Raw genomic sequence first — 21102 nt, forward strand, 5'->3', positions numbered from 1 at the left:
GAAGTTTAAAGCCATTCTGCTTTCTAGCTTCTAAAATGGCCTCCTCTCCTAGTCTCATCCTTGTAGCTTTGTCTTAAAAGGTAAAATTGTTATTTTAGTAGGTTTTTGAGAAGGAGCATGTGTGTCCTTCTCAAAAGGATAAAAAGAAAAGGATAAATATATGTCTAAATATGTGTCCAGTTTGCCATTTTTTACTGAAAGCCTAATTTTTTTTTTTTTTTTTTAACCCTTGGAGGGCTCTTTTTAGCTGTCTCTTTCACTGGTTCCCTCTGACAACATAGTGGTCCTCTAGTAGAGTTTGTCGCTCTTATCAAGCTACTAGCCTCCTCTTAATTGCTAACCACCCAAGTCTCTGTTGTTTTTGACTGCACCCTTAGGCTTGAACTTCTCCACATTCTGTTCCAAACAAATCAGTATAGGTAGGGAGAGCTTCAGAGCTCTGAGTTCTTATGGAATGCCTCTCCTCCTGGGGCAAACTATCTGAGCCACAGCTGTGGAGCTGGGGGTGGAGGCAGTGATCCACTTCTAGAGTGACACCTCTGCCGTTTGAGTGTGGTGCTGGGTGGGGCGGTAGCCGCTGATCTTTTTACCCTGCATGGAACCTCCAACTTATGAACAAGCTTGGGCAAAGGTGACTGGGACTCCAGCTTCTTGGCCTGCTGAATCTGGGCAAGAGCCTTTGTCTTGTCCTCCACCCAGCCCTCTGGTTGGGTAGAGGACAGGAGGCTCTGACCTCTTGGTTGTATTTGCCTGGAATTTAGCCTCTGAAATGAAGGTAGGGGCATGAGAAATGCTAGCAGCCTGCCTTGCCTGGGGAGATACCATAGCCCTTGCCTGGGAGCTTTGGGAGTGCTATTGCTGTGTCGTTGGTCACATACTTGCGAGAGTGGAGTTTCCCTCATGCTGAACTGGGGTGAAGGGAGAAATTGGTTGTGGCTTAAGTGCCACAAACTCTTACTGAGATTTCTTGAATAAATGTTTCTTGCCCTTAGGACAATTTCTAAAGAAAACAGTTGTGGTATTCTCACTGGGGAGTGGATGGAGGATTCTCTCAGGTGGCAGTTCTAGAAGTGGATTTGTGCCCCTTCATTGTTTTTTAAAGGGAAAAATTTTAACTTCATATAATCTAAAGGCATTTAGATAGCAAAGGATATCATGAACAAATCCGAAATGACAAATTTCAGAAAATTACAAAATAAGAAACAAATGTTTATACATTTCAAGTCCCTTAAATTAATCTGTGAACTTAGAATGTAACTAATAAAAATATTGGTAGGTTTAAGTGGGAATATCTTTGTTGTTGTTTAGGTTTTTGTTTTCTTGAAGCTAAGAAAATGAATAAAAATTTATTGAGGTAAATATTAAGCTACTTATACAGAGGGTTTTTTTTGTTTTTTTTTTTTGCCTGAGGTGCACGGCATGTGGGATCTTAGTTCCCTGACCAGGGGTCAAACCCACACCCCCTGCAGTGGAAGTGCGGAGTCTTAACCACTGGACAACCCGGGAAGTCCTATAGATTTCTAATAGATAAATTGTAATAGTCTTTTTTTCCCCCTTTGTTTCATATATCTCCACCTAGTTTTGTAAAACATTGATGATGGTTTAAATAATAGTAAAAATACAGTACTATATCTTCTAATTCTAGGGTGCCTAATGAAATGGAAATAATGTATCACAGTTAAATTAAAACCATATATATTTAAAAACACTCTTGGGAATCATAGGTCTATCAAACAATAAGAAAAAAAAACCAAAGAACCAATTACATAACAGCAGTTAAACTAAATAGAAGTAAATTGAAATTACTTTTAAAGAGAGAAAAACAAAACAAAACAAAACACCAGATGTCCTGCAGTGCGTGAGGATGTTGTGGAGTTGGCTGCATTGAAGTCTGAGCTGAACCTGCATGGGCCCCTGGATCCCTTGGGGTGACCTCATGGCTTAACTCTCCTCCTTCCTTTGAAAAGGGAGAAGTTGTCATCGACTGTATGACCTTCTCTAAAGAGAGCAGGTAAACTTATCACCTGCAGCGCAGTTTCAGTAAAGAGAGTTTAAGGGATCCCTGTATCATTTACAGCCTGTTTTATTCCTGTGTAATACTTTTTCAAGCATTTTTCTTTTTCTGGTTCTTCAGTTCCCACATTCTTTCTGTCCCCCATCTTGGGAAGGCAGGGTTAGGTTTTCCTACAGATGAGTGTTTTCATCCAAACCATCCATTATTTCCCTTTGAAGTTGTTCTGCATTTTTTTCTGAGATGCCTTTGGCATTAATTGGTTGGGATTGGAAGGATTTCGATTCCTTTTTGACTGGTCGTGTATGTTCTTGAAGATGAGCCATTAGCACACCATGATGTGAGAGTTAAGGAACTTCGCTTTCTGATTCGTTTTGAGAGGTCTGCTGTGTCCTCAAGTGAAGAGGTGGACCCTTCCACATTTCTGTTAAGTGTTGCCTAACACAGACTTTGTACCCTTAGAGGACTGGCCTCTATGAAAGGCAATTTGAGGGCTTCGTAGTTTTGTGTAAACTCTTATCTTTTCACTGACATAACAGTATTCTTTACCCAGGGCAGAAAAACTTTTGACTAGCTCTTTACTCCTCCTTACAGTATGTTGCCTTCTTACTAAAAAAATAAATCATAGCAGCACATACTGAAGGAAAACCCAAAGGGCTTTGCCTCAAGTAGTCAAATAACACTATCAGAGCACTGCTCCAGGAGCCTCCAGAGAGCTAGTTCTGTGGTAGCCTGAAGGTCCTCCATGGCTCCAAAGACACTGACGCTGGGTCTCTGGCTGTTAGTATGTCATGGACCACAACTGCCTGCTTCTACCCCTGTGGAGCGTTGTACTTCCAAAACAAGCAAGTACCTGGCAACCAGGCCAGACCATTGGTGGGGCAGGGCAAGTGAGGCCTGGTTGAATGAAACGTTACACTCTTTGTTCTGTTCACTGCCGCACACATAGAAAGTGAGGTTTGTACTGTGTGTTGGGGAAAATGTAAAAGGCTGACGGTAGCCAGAGGAGACTAACCCATGAGCTCTGGCCACTCTGGGCCCCACCTGATGTTGCATAAAACTAGGTGATTAGAGTGGTGTCATGCTGTAACCCATTGTCTGAACACAAGCACGTCAGGGCATAATGGTGAGACATGCTGAAGCAGAGGACTCACATGCCCACATTCCTGGGTGAGGCTCCTTCTCCTGATTTGGAGTTTCTTTCTGTAGCCTTGAAGCCTGATCCTGCCTACAGAGGTTCCAGGGATCTCTCTTCTCTGTAGGCTCGCTTGAGCCTGTGTTGGTCAGTGCAGACAAGCTGGGTCAGAGAAATGAAGAGCCTCCCCAAAGGTGTTTCCTCACTGATCTGGAGTTCAATTACAGGAACTCAGGAGACATCAAGAAGAACTGTCAATGTCTTCACATTTCATGTATTTTCAGTGGAGTCTTGTCATAGTTCATTCCAAGTGTTCTCAGGTGGGGTGACTCTTTTACCCTGGTGCCTTCCCTCATGTGGCCCTGCCATCTCGGCACAGGTCATCTTCAGAACAGTGGTTACCTCTGTAGAGGGAGTACTTCATTCTGTCAGCTGACTTTGCTATCGTTTATTTCTTTAAACAAAATCTCGCTCTCCTAGTCTCTCTCTAGTAGATTCAGGCCCAGAGCCTCTTTTGTCCATCACGCAGGACTCGGACACGAACAGTTCTTTCCACACAAACTTTTCCCAAAGAAGAAAGGATAGAACGATCTGCAGAAACTGGTCTGGGAATCCTGGAGGGTGCCTAAGAATGTGGAGAATAGAGGCTCTTACCAGGCTTGGAGGTGAGGGGTGAAGATGGCCAAATGTTTGATGAAATACTTGTTTCTTTGTTTATAGTTTATTTATTTGAAAGAGAAACTGCCAGTTAGGAGTTTATAACATGTTTCTGAAAGTAAAGAATTCAGCTATGATAGTATAGGAGATCTTTGTGTGAAAAAAATGACTTAAGTAAACCCCTCTTATATGCAAAAAGGATGCTCACCCTTCCAGGATAAAAACGAAATATAACTTTTTTTGGTGATTTTGGGCAGATCGTCCTTATCTTAAAGCCTAATTATAAAAGAACAATTTAGTGATGTCAGGATGAAAGCTCCAGAGTTAGTGTATGTCTTTTTTTCCTATTATAAAGCCCTTCTGCCTGGGTCAGTAGCATCAGTGCCGACTCAGTTACCCAGGCTCCTTGAGGCATCGCTGCTGTCATGTGTGGAGAACCAAAGGTGATACAGAATCTGGGTCATGTCTGCAAAGAGGATGGAGTCACAGCACATACTCAGCCTCCTATCACAGTGGTGTCCGATTTTAAAGGATTTTTTTTTTGGCTGGACATGGAATTCGGGTTTGTCAATACCACACTGTTTTGATTAATGTAGCTTTATAGGTAAGTCTTTTAAGTCTTGTAGTCAGATAATATCAATCCTCTGACTTCTTCTTCCCTTTCAGTATTGTGTTGGTTATTCTGAATCTTTAATCTTTCATTTAAAAAAAAAATTTATTTATTTATTTTGGGGTGGGTTGGGTCTTCATTGCTGCACGTGGGTTTTCTCTAGTTGTGGCATGCGGTGGCTACTCTTCATTGTGGTGTGTGGGCTTTCTCATTGTGGTGGCTTCTCTTGTTGGAGAGCACGGGCTCTAGTCGCACGGGCTTCAGTAGTTGTGGCACGTAGGCTCAGCAGTTGTGGCACGTGAGCTTCAGTAGTTGTGGCTTACAGGCTCTGGAGTGCAGGCTCAGTAGTTGTGGCTCATGGGCTTAGTTGCTCCATGGCATGTGGGATCTTCCCAGACCAGGGATCGAACCCATGTCCCCTGCATTGGCAGGCGGATTCCCAACCACTGCACCACTGGGGAAGTCCTAATCCTTTTATATAAACTTTAGAATCAAGTTTGTTGACAATTTGCTATATTGATTGGGATTTCATTGACTCTATAGATCAAGTTGGGAAAAACTGACATCTTGACAGTAGTGAGTCTTCTTATCCATATACATGGACTGTCTCTCCATTTATTTAGATCTTTGATTTCTTTCATCAGAGTTTTGCAGTATTCCTCATATAGATCTTGAACATATTTGATTTATACCTAAGTATTTGAATTTTCGGTGCCAATGTAAATGGTATTGTATTTTTAATTTCAAATTACAGGATTCATTGCTGGTATATAAGATAGCAATTTACTTTGGTATATTAACTTTGTGTCTTGCAACCTTGCTATAATTGCCTATTACTTCCAGCAGGTTTCTTTTGTTGATTCTTTGGGATTCTCTACATAGATAATCATGTATTCTGTGAACAAATAGAGTTTTATTTCTTCCTTTTATTTCCTTGTCTTAATGAATTACCTAGGGCTTCCAGTATGATGTTGAATAGGAATGGGAGAGCAGATGCCTTTGCCTTGTTTCTGATCTTAACAGGGCAGTATCTTGTTTCATCATTAAGTATGATCGTGAGTTGAAGATTTTTTGGTGGATATTCTTTATCAAATTGAGGAAGTTTCCCTCCATTCTTACTTTGCTGAGAGTTTTAAATCATGAATGGGTGTGGGATTTTGTCAAACTCTTTTTCTGTATCTATTGATGTTATCATATAGTTTTTCTTCCTTATTCTGTTGATGTGATGGATTATATTGATATCTGAAAGTTAAACCAGCTGTGAATACCTAGAATAAAGCTGACTTGACTGTGTTGTATAATTACTTTTATACATTATTGACTTCTATTTGTAATGTTTTGTTGAGTATTTTTGCATCTATGATCACAAGAGATATTGGTAATTTTCCTTTCTTATAATATTTTGTCTGGTTTTAGCATTAGGCTAATGCTGGCCCCATAGAATATGTTAGGAAGTAGTCCTTCTGCTTCTGTCTTCTGGAAGAGATTGTAGAGAATTGGTGTAATTTCTTTCTTAAATTCTTGGTAGAATTCATCAGTGAACTCATCTGGGCCTGGTGATTTCTCTTTTGGCAGGTTATCATTATTTTTAAAAAATATTTATTTATTTGGGGGCACCAGCTCTTAGTTGCAGCATGTGGGATCTTCATTGCCTGATCCTCATTAGCCTCATCCTGTAATGCATGCCACTGTTGACCTGCAACTACAGACTGATTGACTGTTTTCTCACTGCATCCATCTCGACTTATTTGCCTGACATACCTGTTTCTCTGCAGTGTCCTTTAGGAATCTCACCAGTACTCACTGTCTTATGAGTGACATACTGTGAGGTGCTCCACTTGCTTTCACATTGAATAAATGGCTGGAGATGTACACTCTTCAGCTCTAACAGAAACTGCACATCTAATCTTTTACACTTTTTCTAAATTTTGAGAAGTAAAATGACTATTTAAACAGTAATCTATGCCTTTTTCTGCCATTTTGTGTCAAACTTTTCCTCTGTGCAATTAGCATCTTCTAATATGTAGTATTTTCCCTAATTATTGGAGAAACACAACTTAGTACTTTACTGTGCACTGTCTTATTCTGCAGTTATTTTAGTCATGTATGTTTTATATGTACAATTATACAGTAGTAAAAATACAGGAATGTCTTTTATATCACAGGTGGTTTCTAACACACTGCAGACACGATGTTTGTTGACTGATTCATTAAAGTGCCTAGTAGGGACATTAATGTCAGTGATAGTACATGTCATTCCTTCCTTGAGGTCTTAGTCTTTTGGTGTTGTATGAATAAGTCATTTCAGAAGAAATCAAAAGTTCACAGATTTTTTTTCATCTTGACAAAAATTAAATATAAATAGCAAAGTGATTTTTAATGTTCTATATTTTCTCTGCATTTCCTTTTAACTCTCTGAAAAATGTTCCAACTAAAGAAGATGGAATATCTAAAATCTGTAGTTTAGTACATGCACATGAACATGTACGGGGTGGGATAGGGATAGAAGGACCAGGAGGGCTTTTCTTCTTATTTCTTTTCTTTTTCATTTTTTACTGTGTAAGCATATGTTATCTTTCATCCACAGTTTTCAAAAAGCAGCGTAAAGCTAGATTATTTGTCCTTTTGCAATTTCAAACGAAAGGTGGGTTGTCCATCCTTCTTTTCTGGTTGCTCTCCCTTATTTTTAGTTGGATGGGGGGCTGTTTGCATAGAGTCTTGCTGGTTGGATTCTTCAGCTTGCAGACTCTTGTCTGCATCCTTCTCAGAACTTGAGGGAGTAGTCTCCCATTTGCTGCTGACAGGTTTCATGTATTTAGTCTTTGTGGCCTTGACTCGAGAATGTTTTTTCCTCTTCTTGGGCCCTTTGAGAGGTGACAAACTTTCAAATGACTTCTGGGACACAGGCTGGAGACGTTCTGAGGCGCTTACCATAAGAGTCCTTTGGCTTATCAAAGGGGCAGTTCTTGGTGGTGTCCAAGATGTGCTGTATTTCTTTATATTTATGTAAGTAGATGGGTTTAGTCTAGGAAAGAAATGAAATATGTGAGTTTTTGCCCAATATGTACCATAAGTATTTGTAGTCCTTAGGTATTGTAATAGTATAAATCATATTTTTTTTTCCTTTTGGTGAAAAAAGGAAAAAAATCAATATTGCTGATTTTTTTCTTCCATTCTCCCTTAATACTCTTACCTTTATTTCTGTCTTTTTTTGGTGTGTGTGTGGTTTGCGGGACTCTCACTGTTGTGGCCTCTCCCGTTGCAGAGCACAGGCTCCGGACGCGCAGGCTCAGCGGCCATGGCTCACGGGCCCAGCCGCTCCGCGGCATGTGGGATCTTCCCGGACTGGGGCATGAACCCGTGTCCCCTGCATCGGCAGGCGGACTCTCAACCACTGCGCCACCAGGGAAGCCCTCCTACCTTTATTTCTGTGGGAATGGTCTAACTTCATTTCTGGTCATGAATTTTCAGCACTGCTCCAATCTTGTATTTCTAAATGCCTAGAGGACATGTTTATTTGGATACCTGCCCTGACCCCAGGCTTCCTAATATAACGGCCATTCTGGGCCTTAGCTCCTTACTTATGCATCTACTTGAAGGAAATGTTCTCTAAAATTCTGCTTTGCTCTAAAAATCTACGTTGTTTATTCTGTTAGAATCAACTCAGTATACATGCTCTAAGTTTTTTCCCCCCTATAGTCAGTAAAGGGATCGATATGAGTCCAAGAGAGGGAAGTTTTCCTCAAGAGGGAGGTTTTATAAATTACTAATTGTCACTACCTAAAATCTCTGTTTTTCTTTAGAATTCCATTTTTTAACCACAGAATATCAACAGTATTTTTAATTAAACTCTTTATTTTGAGATAATTGTAGACCCACCTACAGTTGTAAGAAATAATATAGAGAGATGTAATGTACCCTTCACCCAGTTTCCCCTAAATGTAACATCTTGCAAAACTGTAAACAATAACACAATCAGGATATTGCTATAGATTTAGTCAAGATACAGAACAGTCCCCTCATGTTTCCCTTATACTGTCATACCTACTTTCTTCCTTCTTCATCTCCTCCTTCCTCATCTCCTCCTTAATTCCTGCCTATCAGTCTGTTGTCCAAATTACATAATTTTGTTATTTCGAGAATGTGTTTACCATATGTAACCTTTTGTGATGGGCTTTTTTCACCCAGCATAACTCTCTGGAGACTCATCCAGGTTGTTTTGTTTATCAGTAGTTCATTCCTCACTATTGCTGAGTAGTAGTTCATGGCGTGGATGTACCGGTTTGTTTAATGATTCATCCATTGAAGGACATGAGGATTGTTGCCAGTTTATGGCTGTTACAAATAGAGCTGCTATAAACATTTGTGTACAGGTTTGTGAACATAAGTCTACATTCCTCTGGGATTAATGCTCAGGGGAGCAATTGCTGGGTCATATGATTGTTATATATTTGGTGTTAAAGAAACTGCCAAGCTGTTTTCCAGAGTGACTGTACCATTTTAGATTCCTACCAGCAGTATGTGAGTAACCCAATTTATTTGCATCCTCGTCGGCATTTGGTGTGCTCACTCTTTTTTATTATAGCCATTCTGATGGGTGTGTGGTGATATCTCATTGTGGTTTTAATTGCATTTCCCTAATGGCTAATGATGTGGAACATCTTTTCATGGCTAATGTGCCATCTGTATATTCTGTATGGTGAAATATCAATTCATGTCTTTTGCCCATTTTCTAAATGAACTATTTGTTTTCTTACTGTTGAGTTTTTTTTTCCTACTTGTGTATTTTATGTTATTTTTATTATTTAAAAAAATTTTTTTTAAATTGAAGTATAGTTGATTTACAGTGTGTTAGTTTCTGGTGCACAGAAAGTGATTCAGTTATACATATATATTGTTTTCATATTCTTTTTTATTATAGTTTATTACAGAATATTGAATATAGTTCCTTGTGCTATACAGTAGGACCTTATTATTTATTTTATATATAGTAGTTTGTATCTGCTAATCCCAAACTCCTAATTTATCTCTCCCCCACTCCCTTTCCACTTTGGCAACCATAAGTTTGTTTTCTGTGTCTTTGAGTCTAGTTCTCTTTCATAAATAAGTTCATTTGTATCATTTTAGATTCCACATATAAGTGGTATCATATGGCATTTGTCTTATTCTTCCTGACTTCACTTGCTATGATAATCTCTAGATCCATCCATGTTGCTGCAAATGGCATTATTTCATGATTTTTATGGCTGAGTAATATTCCATGGTATATATGTACCACATCTCCTTTATCCATTCATCTGTTGATGGCCATTTGGTTGCTTCCAAGTCTTGGCTGTTTTAAATAGTGTTGCTCTGAATATTGGGGTGCATGTATCTTTTCAAATTAGAGTTTTCTCTGGATATATGCCCAGGAGTGGGATTGCTGGATCATATGGCAACTCAATTTTTAGTTTTTTAAGGAATGTCCATACTGTTTTCCGTGGTGGCTGCACCAATTTACATTCCCACCAACAGTGTAGGAGGGTTCCTTTTTTCTCCACACCTTCTCCAGCATTTATTATTTGTAGGCTTTTTTGATTAGTATGTGTCTCGGTGTGTTCCTCCTTGGGTTTATATTGTATGGGACTCTCTGCGCTTCTGGACTTGGGTGACTATTTCTTTTCCCATGTTAGGGAGGTTTTTGACTATAATCTCTTCAAATATTTTCTCAGGCCCTTACTCTTTTTCTTCTCCTTCTAGGACCCCTATAATTCAAATGTTGGTGTGTTTAATGTTGTCCCAGAGGTCTTTGAGACTGTCCTCATTTCTTTTTATTCTTTTTTCTTTACTCTATTCCATGGTGGAGATTTCCATCATTCTGTCTTCTAGGTCATTTATCTGTCCTTCTGCCTCAGTTATTCTGCTATTGCTTCCTTCTAGTCTATTTTTAATTTCAGTTATTGTATTGTTCATCTATGTTTTATTATTTGTAGACTTTTAAATGATGGCCATTCTGACTGGTGTGAGGTAATACCTCATTGTGCTTTTGATTTGCATTTCTCTAACAGCATAGTTGAGCGTCTTTTCATATGCCTATTGGCCATCTGTATGTTTTCTTTGGAGAAATGTCTATTCAGGTTTTCTGCACATTTTTTGATTTGGTTGTTTTTTTGATATTGAGCTGTATGAGATGTTTGTATATTTTAGAAATTAAGCCCTTGTTGGTTGTATCATTTGCAAATATTTTCTCCCAGTTTGCATGTTGTCTTTTTGTTCATGGTTTCCTTTGCTGTACAAAAGCTGATAAGTCTAAGTCCCATTGTTTATTTTTGCTTTTATTTCTATTGCCCTGGGAGACTGACCTAAGAAAGCATTGCTACAATTTTATGTCAGAGAATGTTTTGCCTTTGTTCTCTTCTAGGAGTTTTATGGTGTCATGTCTTATATTTAAGTCTTTAAGCCATTTTGAGTTTATTTTTGCGTAGGGTATTGAGGGAGTGTTTTAACTTCATTGATTTACATTCGGCTCTCCAGCTTTCCCAACACCACTTGCTAAACAGACAGTCTTTTCTCCATTGTATATTCTTGCCTCCTTTGTTGAAGATTAATTGACTCTAGGTGTATCGATTTATTTCTGGGCTGTCTATTCTTTTCTATTGATTCGTATGTCTGTGTTTGTGCCAATACCATACTGTTTTGATAACTGTAGCTTTGTAGTATTGTCTGAAGTCTGGAAAGGCAATACCTTCAGCTTTGTCCTTTATCCACAGGATTGCTTTGGCAAGTCTGGGTCTTTTATGGTTCCATATAAATTTTAGGATTTTTTGTCCTAGTTTTGTCAAAAATGTCATGAGTAATTTGATAGATAATTTAATTAAATCTGTAAGTTGCTTTGGGTAGTATGGCCATTTTAACAATACGAATTCTTCCAATCCAAGAGCATGGAATATTTTTCCATTGCTTTGAATCATCTTCAGTTTCCTTTATCTATGTTTTATAGTTCTCACCTTCTTGGTCAGGTTTATTCCTATGTATTTTTTTTTTTTTTGATGTGATTCTAAATGGGATTTCTTTTTTTTACTTTCTGATACTTCATTGTTAGTGTAAAGAAATGCAACCAATTTCTGTATGTTAATCTTGTATCCTGCTACCTTGTTGAATTTGTTTATCAAGTTCTAATAGTTTTTGTGTGGAGTCTTTAGGATTTTCTATATATAGTACCATGTAATCTTGCATATAATGACAATTTTACCTCTTCCTTTCCAATTTGAATACCTTTTATTTATTGTCTGATTGCTGTGACTAGGACATCCAATATTATGTTGAATAGAAGTGGTGAGAGTGGGCATCCTTGTTGTTTCAGATTTTAGCAGGAAGGCTTTCAGCTTTTCACCGTTGAGTATTATATTGGCATGGGTTTATCATAAATAGCTTTTATTATGTTGAGATATGTTCACTTTGTACCCACTTTGGTGAGAGTTTCTATCACGAATGATGTTGAATTTTATCAAATGATTTTTCTGCATCTATTGAGATGATTGTGTGTTTTTTGTCTTTTCTTTTGTTGATGTGGTGTATCACATTGATTGATTTGTATATGTTGAACCATCCTTGTGACTCTGGGATGAATGCAGCTTGATTATGGTGTATGACATTTTTTATGTGTAGTTGGATTTGGTTTGCTGATATTTCGTTGAGGATTTTTGCATCTATATTCATCAAAGATATTGTCCTATAATGTTTTTTTTCAGTAGTGTCTTTGTCTGGTTTTGGTATTGGTGATGGTGGCTTCATAGAATGACTTTGGAACTGTTCCATCCTCTTTGATCTTTTGGAAGAGTTTGAGAAGGACCAGTGTAAGTTCTTCTTTGTACATTTGGTTGAATTCCCCTCTGAAGCCATCTGATCCTGGACTTTTTTTTTTGGCCACACTGTGTGGCTTGTGGGATCTTAGTTCCCCAACCAGGGATCGAACTTGGGCCCACACGTCGGAGTGATAGCACCAAGTTCTAACCACTGGACCACCAGGGAATTCCCATCTATTTCTTCTTGATTCAGTTGTGGTGGGCTGTATGTTTCTATGGACTTGTCCATTTTTTTCTAGGTTGTCCAATTTGTTGGCATACAATTGTTTATAGTATTCTTTTATGGTTTCTTTGTATTTCTGTGCTATCAGTTATTTCTCCTCTTTCATTTCTTATTTTGTTTATTTGGGTCCTCTCTTTTTTCTTGGTGAGCATGGCCAGAGGTTTGTCAATTTTGTTTACCTTTTCAAATAACCAGCTCTTGGTTTTATTGATTTTTTTTTCTTTTTTGTTTCTATTTTATTTATTTCCTCTCTGGTCTTTATTATTCTCTTCCTTCTGCTGACTTTTAGGTTTTGTTTGTTCCTCTGTTTTTTAATTCTTTTAGGTAATAGGATAGGTGTTTATTTGATCATTTTTCCTGATTTTTCTTGTTTTCTGAGGAAGGCCTATATTGCAATGAACTTCCCTCTGAAGACTGCTTTTGCTGCATCCTGTAGATTTTGTATGGTTGTGTTTTCATTGTCATTTGTCTCAAGGTATTTTAAAAATTCCTATTTGATTTCATTGTTGACCCATTGGGTTTTTTTGTAGCATGTTGTTTAGTCTCCATGTAATTGTTTCTTTCTCATTTCTTTCTGTGGTTGATTTCTAGTTTCATACCATTGTGGTTAGAAAAGATGCTTGAAATAATTTCTATCCTCTTAAATTTGTTGAGCCTTGTTTTGTATCCTAGTATGTGGTCAGCCCTGGAGAATGTTCCATGTGCACTTGAAGAGAATGTGTATTCTGTGTGTGGTTTTTTTTGGGGGGGGTGTAATGTCCTGAAAATATCAAGTTTAACTGTTCTATTGTATCATTTAGGATCTCTGTTGCCTTATTGGTTTGACGTTTGGAAGATATGTCCATTGATGTCAGTGGGGTATTAAAGTATCCTACTATTATTGTATCCCCGTCAATTTCTTACTTTATGTCTGTTAGTATTTGTTTTATGTATTTAGGTGCTCCTATGTTGGGTGCATATATGTTGATGAGTGCAATATCCTCTTCTTGTATTGATCCCTTTATCATTATATAATGTCCTTTGTTGCCTTTCTTTATGGCCTTTGTTTTAAAGTCTATTTTGTCTGATACGAGTATTGCTACCCTTGTTATCTTGTCATTTCCAGTTACATGAAATTTCCTTTTCCATCAGCTCACTTTAATCTGTGTGTGTCTTTCACCCTAAAGTGAGTCTTTTGTAGGCAGCATATTATAGGTTATGTTTTATTTCTCAATCTGCCACTCTGTGTCTTTTGATGAGAGCATTTAGTCTATTGACATTTAAACTAACTTTTAAAAAAGATTTTCTATTATTTATGTATTTTTGGTGGCATGCAGGATCTTCGTTGAGGCACGTGGGATCTTTCGTTGTGGCACGCAGGCTTCTCTCTACTTGTGGCATGCAGGTTTTCTCTCTCTAGTTATGGCGTGCAGGCTCCAGGGTGCGTGGGCTCTGTAGTTGTGGCGCGTGGGTTCCAGAGTGTGTGGGCTGTGTAGTTTGTGGCACGCACGCTGTCTAGTTGAGGCCCAGGAGCTCAGTAGTTGTGGTTCATGGGCTTAGTTGCCCTGCGGCATGTGGGATCTTAGTTCTCTGACCGGGGTTGAACCCACGTCCCCTGTGGAAGGCGGATTCTTTACCACTGGACCGACCACTAGGGAAGTCCCTAAGGTAATTATTGATAGTTATGAATTTACTGTCATTTTAAACCTTGTTTTCCAGTTGATTTTGTATTTCTTCTTTATTCCTTTTTCTTTTTGTTTTTCCTTTTGTGGGTTGATGGTTTTCTTTTATATTATGCTTTTGCTCTATTCTTTTTGGTTTTTGTGAATCTATTTTATGTTTGTGATTTGTGATTACCCTGATTTTCAAGAATGTTAACCCATTACTATATCTACTTGCTTTAGACTGGTAGTCATATAGGCTCAAATACAATCTCAAAAAAAATCTACATTTTCTTACTTCCCTCCCCCACATTCTATGATTTTGTTGTCCTCTTTTATGTCTTCATATTGATCCTTTTGCTATTCATTGTAGTTATAATCACTTTCACATATACAAATTAAAAAATTTTTTTTATTTTAATCTATATACTGGCTTATTTAAGTGATTTACTTTCCAATTGTGTTTATCTCTTTCCTATAGATTCTTATTTCTTTTCTATTTAGAGAAGACCTTTCAATATTTCTTTTAGCATACACTTAGTATTCTTCTAATTTTTGCCTGTCTGAGAAAGTTTTTTTTTCCCGTTGGATTTTTAATTTTTCTTTCTCTCTTTATTTTAACATCTTTGTTGCTATAATTGCCTTACACTGTTGTGTTAATTTCTGCTGTATAACAAAGTGAATCAGCTACATGTATACATATATCCCTATATCCCCTCCCTCTTGCGTCTCCCTCCCACCCTCCCTATCTCACCCCTCTAGGTGGTCACAAAGCACTGAGCTGATCTCCCTGTGCTATGTGGCTGCTTCCCACTAGCTATCTATTTTACATTTGGTATTTATATATGTCAGTGCCACTCTCTCACTTCGTCCCAGCTTACCCTTCCCCCTCCCCATGTCAAGTCCATTCTCTATGTCTACGTCTTTATTCCTGTCCTGCCCCTAGGTTCTTCAGAACCTTTTTTTTTAGATTCCATATATATGTGTTAGCATACAGTATTTGTTTTTCTGACTTACTTCACTCTGTATGACTGAATATAGGTCCATCCACCTCACTACAAATAACTCAATTTCGTTTCTTTTTATGGCTGAGTAATATTCCATTGTATATATGTGCCACATCTTTATCCATTCATCTGTCCATGGACACTTAGGTTGCTTCCATGCCCTGGCTACTGTAAATAGAGCTGCAATGAATATTGTGGTACATGCCTCTTTTTGAATTATGGGTTTCTCAGGGTATATGCCCAGTAGTGGGATTGCCATGGCAGTTCTATTTTTAGTTTTATAAGGAACCTCCATACTGTTCTCCATAGTGGGTGTATCAATTTACATTCCCTCCAACAGTGCAAGAGGGTTCCCTTTTCTCCACACCCTCTCCAGCATTTATTGTTTGTAGATTTTTTGATGATGGCCATTCTGACTGGTGTGAGGTGATACGTCATTGTAGTTTTGATTTGCATTTCTCTAATGATTAATGATGTTGAGCATTCTTTCATGTGTTTGTTGGCTATCTGTATATCTTCTTTGGAGAAATGTCTGTTTAGGTCTTTTGGATTGGGTTGTTTGCTTTTTTTTTTTTTTTTTTTTTTTTTTTTGCGGTATGCGGGCCTCTCGCTGTTGTGGCCTCTCCCGTTGCGGGGCACAGGCTCCGGACGCACAGGCCTAGCGGCCATGGCTCACGGGCTTAGTTGCTCCGCGGCATGTGGGATCTTCCCGGACCAGGGCACGAACCCGTGTCTCCTGCATCGGCAGGCGGACTCTCAACCACTGCGCCACCAGGGAAGCCCGGTTGTTTGCTTTTTTGATATTGAGCTGCATGAGCTGCTTGTAAATTTTGGAGATTAATCCTTTGTCAGTTGCTTCATTTGCAAATATTTTCTCCCACTCTGAGGGTTGTCTTTTCATCTTGTTTATGTTTTCCTTTGCTGTGCAAAAGCTTTTATGTTTCATTAGGTCCCATTTGCTTATTTTTGTTTTTATTTCCCTTTCTCTAGGAGGTGGGTCAAAAAGGATCTTGCTGTGATTTATGTCATAGAGTGTTCTGCCTATGTTTTCCTCTAAGAGTTTGATAGTGTCTGGCCTTACATTTAGGTCTTTAATCCATTTTGATTTTATTTTTGTGTATGGTGTTAGGGAGTGTTCTAATTTCATTCTTCTACATATAGCTGTCCAGTTTTCCTAGTACCACTTATTGAAGAGGCTGTCTTTTCTCCACTGTATATTCTTGCCTCCTTTATCAAAGATAAGGTGACCATATGTGTGTGGGTTTATCTCTGGTCTTTCTATCCAGTTCCATTAATCTATATTTCTGTTTTTGTGCCAGTACCATACTGTCTTGATTATTTTAGCTCTGTAGTATAGTCTGAAGTCAGGGAGCCTGATTCCTCCAGCTCTGTTTTTCTTTCTGAAGATTGCTTTGGCTATTCAGGGTCTTTTGTGTTTCCATACAAATTGTGAAAAATTTGTTCTAGTTCTGTGAAAAATGCCCATGGTAGTTCGATAGGGAATGCATTGAATCTGTAGATTGCTTTGGGTAGTACAGTCATTTTCACAATGTTGATTCTTCCAATCCAAGAACATGGTATATCTCTCCATCTGTTTGTATCATCTTTAATTTCTTTCATCAGTGTCTTATAGTTTTCTGCATACAGGTCTTTTGTTTCCTTATGCAGGTTTATTCCTAGGTATTTTATTCTTTTTGTTGCAGTGGTAAATGGGAGGGTTTCCCTAATTTCTCTTTCAGATAGATCATCATTAGTGTATAGGAACGCCAGAGATTTCTGTGCATTAATTTTGTATCCTGCTACTTTACCAAATTCATTGATTAGCTCTAGTAGTTTTCTGGTAGCATCTTCAGGATTCTCTATGTGTAGTATCATGTCATCTGCAAACAGTGACAATTTTACTTCTTCTTTCCAATTTGGATTCCTTTTATTTCTTTTTCTTCTCTGATTGCTGTGGCTAAAACTTCCAAAACTGTTGAATAATAGTGATGAGAGTGGGCAACTTTGTCTTGTTTCTGATCTTAGTGGAAATGGTTTCAGTTTTTCACCATTGAGGACGATGTTGGCTGTGGGTTTGTCATATATGGTCTTTATTATATTGAGGTAAGTTCCCTCTGTGCCTACTTTCTGGAGGGTTTTTATCATAAATCGTTGTTAAATTTTGTCAAAAGCTTTTTCTGCATCTCTTGAGATTATCTTATGGTTTTTTCCCTTCAATTTGTTCATATGGTGTATCACATTGATTGATTTGCATATATTGAAGAATCCTTGCATTCCTGGGATAAACCTCACTTGATCATGGTGTATGATCCTTTTAATGTGCTCTTGGATTCTGTTTGCTAGTATTTTGTGGAGGATTTTTGCACCTATGTTCATCAGTGGTATTAGCCTGTAGTTTTCTTTCTTTGTGACATCTTTGTCTGGTTTTTGTATCAGGGTGATGGTGGCCTCGTAGAATAAGTTTGGGAGTGTTCCTCCCTCTTCTATATTTTGGAAGAGTTTTAGAAGTATAGGTGTTAGCTCTTCTGTAAATGTTTGATAGGATTTGCCTGTGAAGCCATCTGGTCCTGGGCTTTTGTTTGTTGGAAGATTTTTTTTTTTTTTTTTTTTCGGTACTCAGGCCTCTCACTGTTGTGGACTCTCCCGTTGTGGAGCACAGGCTCCGGACATGCAGGCTCAGTGGCCATGGCTCACGGGCCCAGCCGCTCCATCGCATGTGGGATCTTACCGAACCGGGGCACGAACCCATATCCTCTGCATCGGCAGGCGGACTCTCAACCACTGCGTCACCAGGGAAGCCCTGTTGGAAGGTTTTTAATCATCGTCTCAATTTCAGTGCTTGTGATTGGTGTGTTTATATTTTCTATTTCTTCCTGGTTCAGTCTTGGAAGGTGGTACTTTTCTAAGAATTTGTCCATTTCTTCCAGGTTGTCCATTTTTTTGGCATATAGTTGCCAGTAGTAATCTCTCATGATCCTTTGTATTTCTGCGGTGTCAGTTGTTACTTCTCCTTTTTTATTTCTAATTCTGTTGATTTGAATCTTTGCCCTTTTTTTCTTGATGAGTCTGGTTAATGGTTTATCAATTTTGTTTATCTTCTCAAAGAACCAGCTTTTAGTTTTATTGATCTTTGCTATCGTTTCCTTCATTTCTTTTTCATTTATTTCTGATCTGATCTTTATAATTTCTTTCCTTCTGCTAACTTTGGGGTTGTTGTTTTTCTTCTTTCTCTCATTGCTTTAGGTGTAAGTTTGGTTGTTTTTTTGAGATGTTTCTTGTTTCTTGAGGTAGGATTGTATTGCTATAAACTTCCCTCTTTTAACTGCTTTTGCTGCATCCCATAGGTTTTGGGTCATCGTGTTTTCATTGTCATTTGTTTCTAAGTATTTTTTGATTTCCTCTTTGATTTCTTCAGTGATCTCTTGGTTAGTTAGTGGCGTATTTTTTAGCCTCCATGTGTTTGTATTTTTTACAGTTTTTTTCCTATAATTGATATCTAGTCTCATAGTGTTGTGGTCAGAAAGGATACTTGATACTATTTCAGTTTTCATAAGTTTACCAAGGCTTGATTTGTGACCCAAGATATGACCTATCCTGGAGAATGTTCCATGAGCACTTGCGAAGAATGTGTATTCTGTTGTTTTTGGATGGAATGTCCTTTAAATATCAGTTAAGTCCATCTTGTTTAATATGTCATTTAAAGCTTGTGTTTCCTTATTTATTTTCATTTTGGATGCTCTGTCCATTGGTGAAAGTGGGTTGTTAAAGTCCCCTACTATGATTGTGTTACTGTCGATTTCCCCTTTTATGGTTGTTGGCATTTGCCTTATGTATTGAGGTGCTCCTATGTTGGTTGCATAAATATTTACAATTGTTATATCTTCTTGTTGGATTGATCCCTTGATCATTATGTAGTGTCATTCTTTGTCTCTTTTAATAGTTTTTGTTGTAAAGTCAATTTTGTCTATGAGAATTGCTACTCCAGCTTTCTTTTGATTTCCATTTGCATGGAATATCTTTTTCCATCCCCTCACTTTTAGTCTATATGTTTCCCTAGGTCAGAAGTGGGTCTCTTGTAGACAGCATATATACGGGTCTTGTTTTTGTATCCATTCAGCCAGTCTATGTCTTTTGGTTGGAGCATTTAATCCATTTGTATTTAATTACAGTACAATTATTGATAATTATCGATTACCAATCAATTGGTAATGCAATTAATTAATAATTAATAATCAATTATTAATAATTAATAATCAGCAATAATTATATTGGTAATTATGTTAATCACCAATTAATATATTGGTAATTAACATAATTACCAATATAATTACTGGTAATTATTGATATGTATGTTCCTATTACCATTTTCTTAATTGTTTTGGGTTTGTTTTTGTAGGTCTTTTCCTTCTCTTGTGTTTCCTGCCTAGAGAATTTCCTTTAGCATTTGTTGTAAAGCTGGTTTGGTGGTGCTGAATTCTCTTAGCTTTTGCTTGTCTGTAAAGGTTTTAATTTCTCCATCGAATCTGAATGAGATCCTTGCTGGGTAGAGTAATCTTGGTTGTAGGTTTTTCCCTTTCATCACTTTAAATACGTCCTGCCAGTCCCTTCTGGCTTGCAGAGTGTCTGCTGAAAGATCAATTGTTAACCTTATGGGGATTCCCTTGTATGTTATTTGTTGCTTTTCACTTGATGCTTTTAATATTTTTTTTTGTATTTAATTTTTGATAGTTTGATTAATATGTGTCTTGGCATGTTTCTCCTTGGATTTATTCTGTATGGGACTCTCTGCACTTCCTGGACTTGATTGACTATTTCCTTTCCCACATTAGGGAAGTTTTCAACTATAATCTCTTCAAATATTTTTTGAGCCCAGTTTTTTTCTCTTCTTCTTATGGGACCCCTATAATTTAAATGTTGGTGTTTTTAATGTTGTCCCAGAGGTCTGTGAGACTGTCCTCAATTCTTTTTATTCTTTTTTCTTTGTTCTGTTCTGTGGTAGTTATTTCCACTATTTTATCTTCCAGGTCACTTCTCCATTCTTCTGCCTCAGTTATTCTGCTATTGATTCCTTCTAGCGAATTTTTAATTTCATTTATTGTGTTATTCATCATTGTTTGTTTGCTGTTTAGTGTTCCTAGGTCCTTGTTAAACGTTTCTTGTATTTTCTCCATTCTGTTTCCACGATTTTTGATCATCTTTACTATCTTTACTCTGAATTCTTTTTCAGGTAGACTGCCTATTTCCTCTTCATTTGTTTGGTCTGGTGGGTTTTTACCCTGCTCCTTCATCTGCTGTGTATTTGTCTGTCTTCTCATTTTGCTTAACTTACTGTGTTTGGGGTCTTCTTTTTGCAGGCTGCAGGTTTGTAGTTCCCGTTGTTTTTGGTTCTGCCCCCAGTGCATAAGGTTGGTTCAGTGGCTTCTGTAGGTTTCCTGGTGGAGGGGACTGGTGCCTGCGTTCTGGTGGATGAGGCTGGATCTTGTCTTTCTGGTGGGCAGGTCCGCCTCCAGTGGTGTGTTTTTGGTTGTCTGTGACCTTATTATGATTTTAGGCAGCCTCTCTGCTAATGTGTGAGGTTGTGTTCCTGTCTTACTAGTTGTTTGGCATGGGGTGTCCAGCAGTGTAGCTTGCTGGTCGTTGAGTGGAGCTGGGTCTTAGTGTTGAGATGGAGATCTCTGGGAGAGTTTTTGCCGTTTGATATTACATGGATCTGGGGTGTCTGTGGTGGACCAATGTCCTGAACTTGGTTCCCTCACCTCAGAGGCATGGGCCTGATGCCCGGCCGGAGTACCAAGACCCTGTCATCCACATGGCTCAGAATAAAAGGGAGAAAGAAAGAAAGAGAGGGAAAGGGAGGAAAAATAAAATAAAGTTATTAAAATAAAGAATAAAAAATAGTTATTAAAAATAAGAAAAATTTAAGTGTAATTTAAAAAAAAAGAAAGGAAGACGAGAGCAACCAAACAAAAAACAAA

This window comes from Kogia breviceps, chromosome 9 (assembly GCF_026419965.1).
Source record: "Kogia breviceps isolate mKogBre1 chromosome 9, mKogBre1 haplotype 1, whole genome shotgun sequence".
In the NCBI taxonomy this organism is placed as follows: Eukaryota; Metazoa; Chordata; class Mammalia; order Artiodactyla; family Physeteridae; genus Kogia; species Kogia breviceps.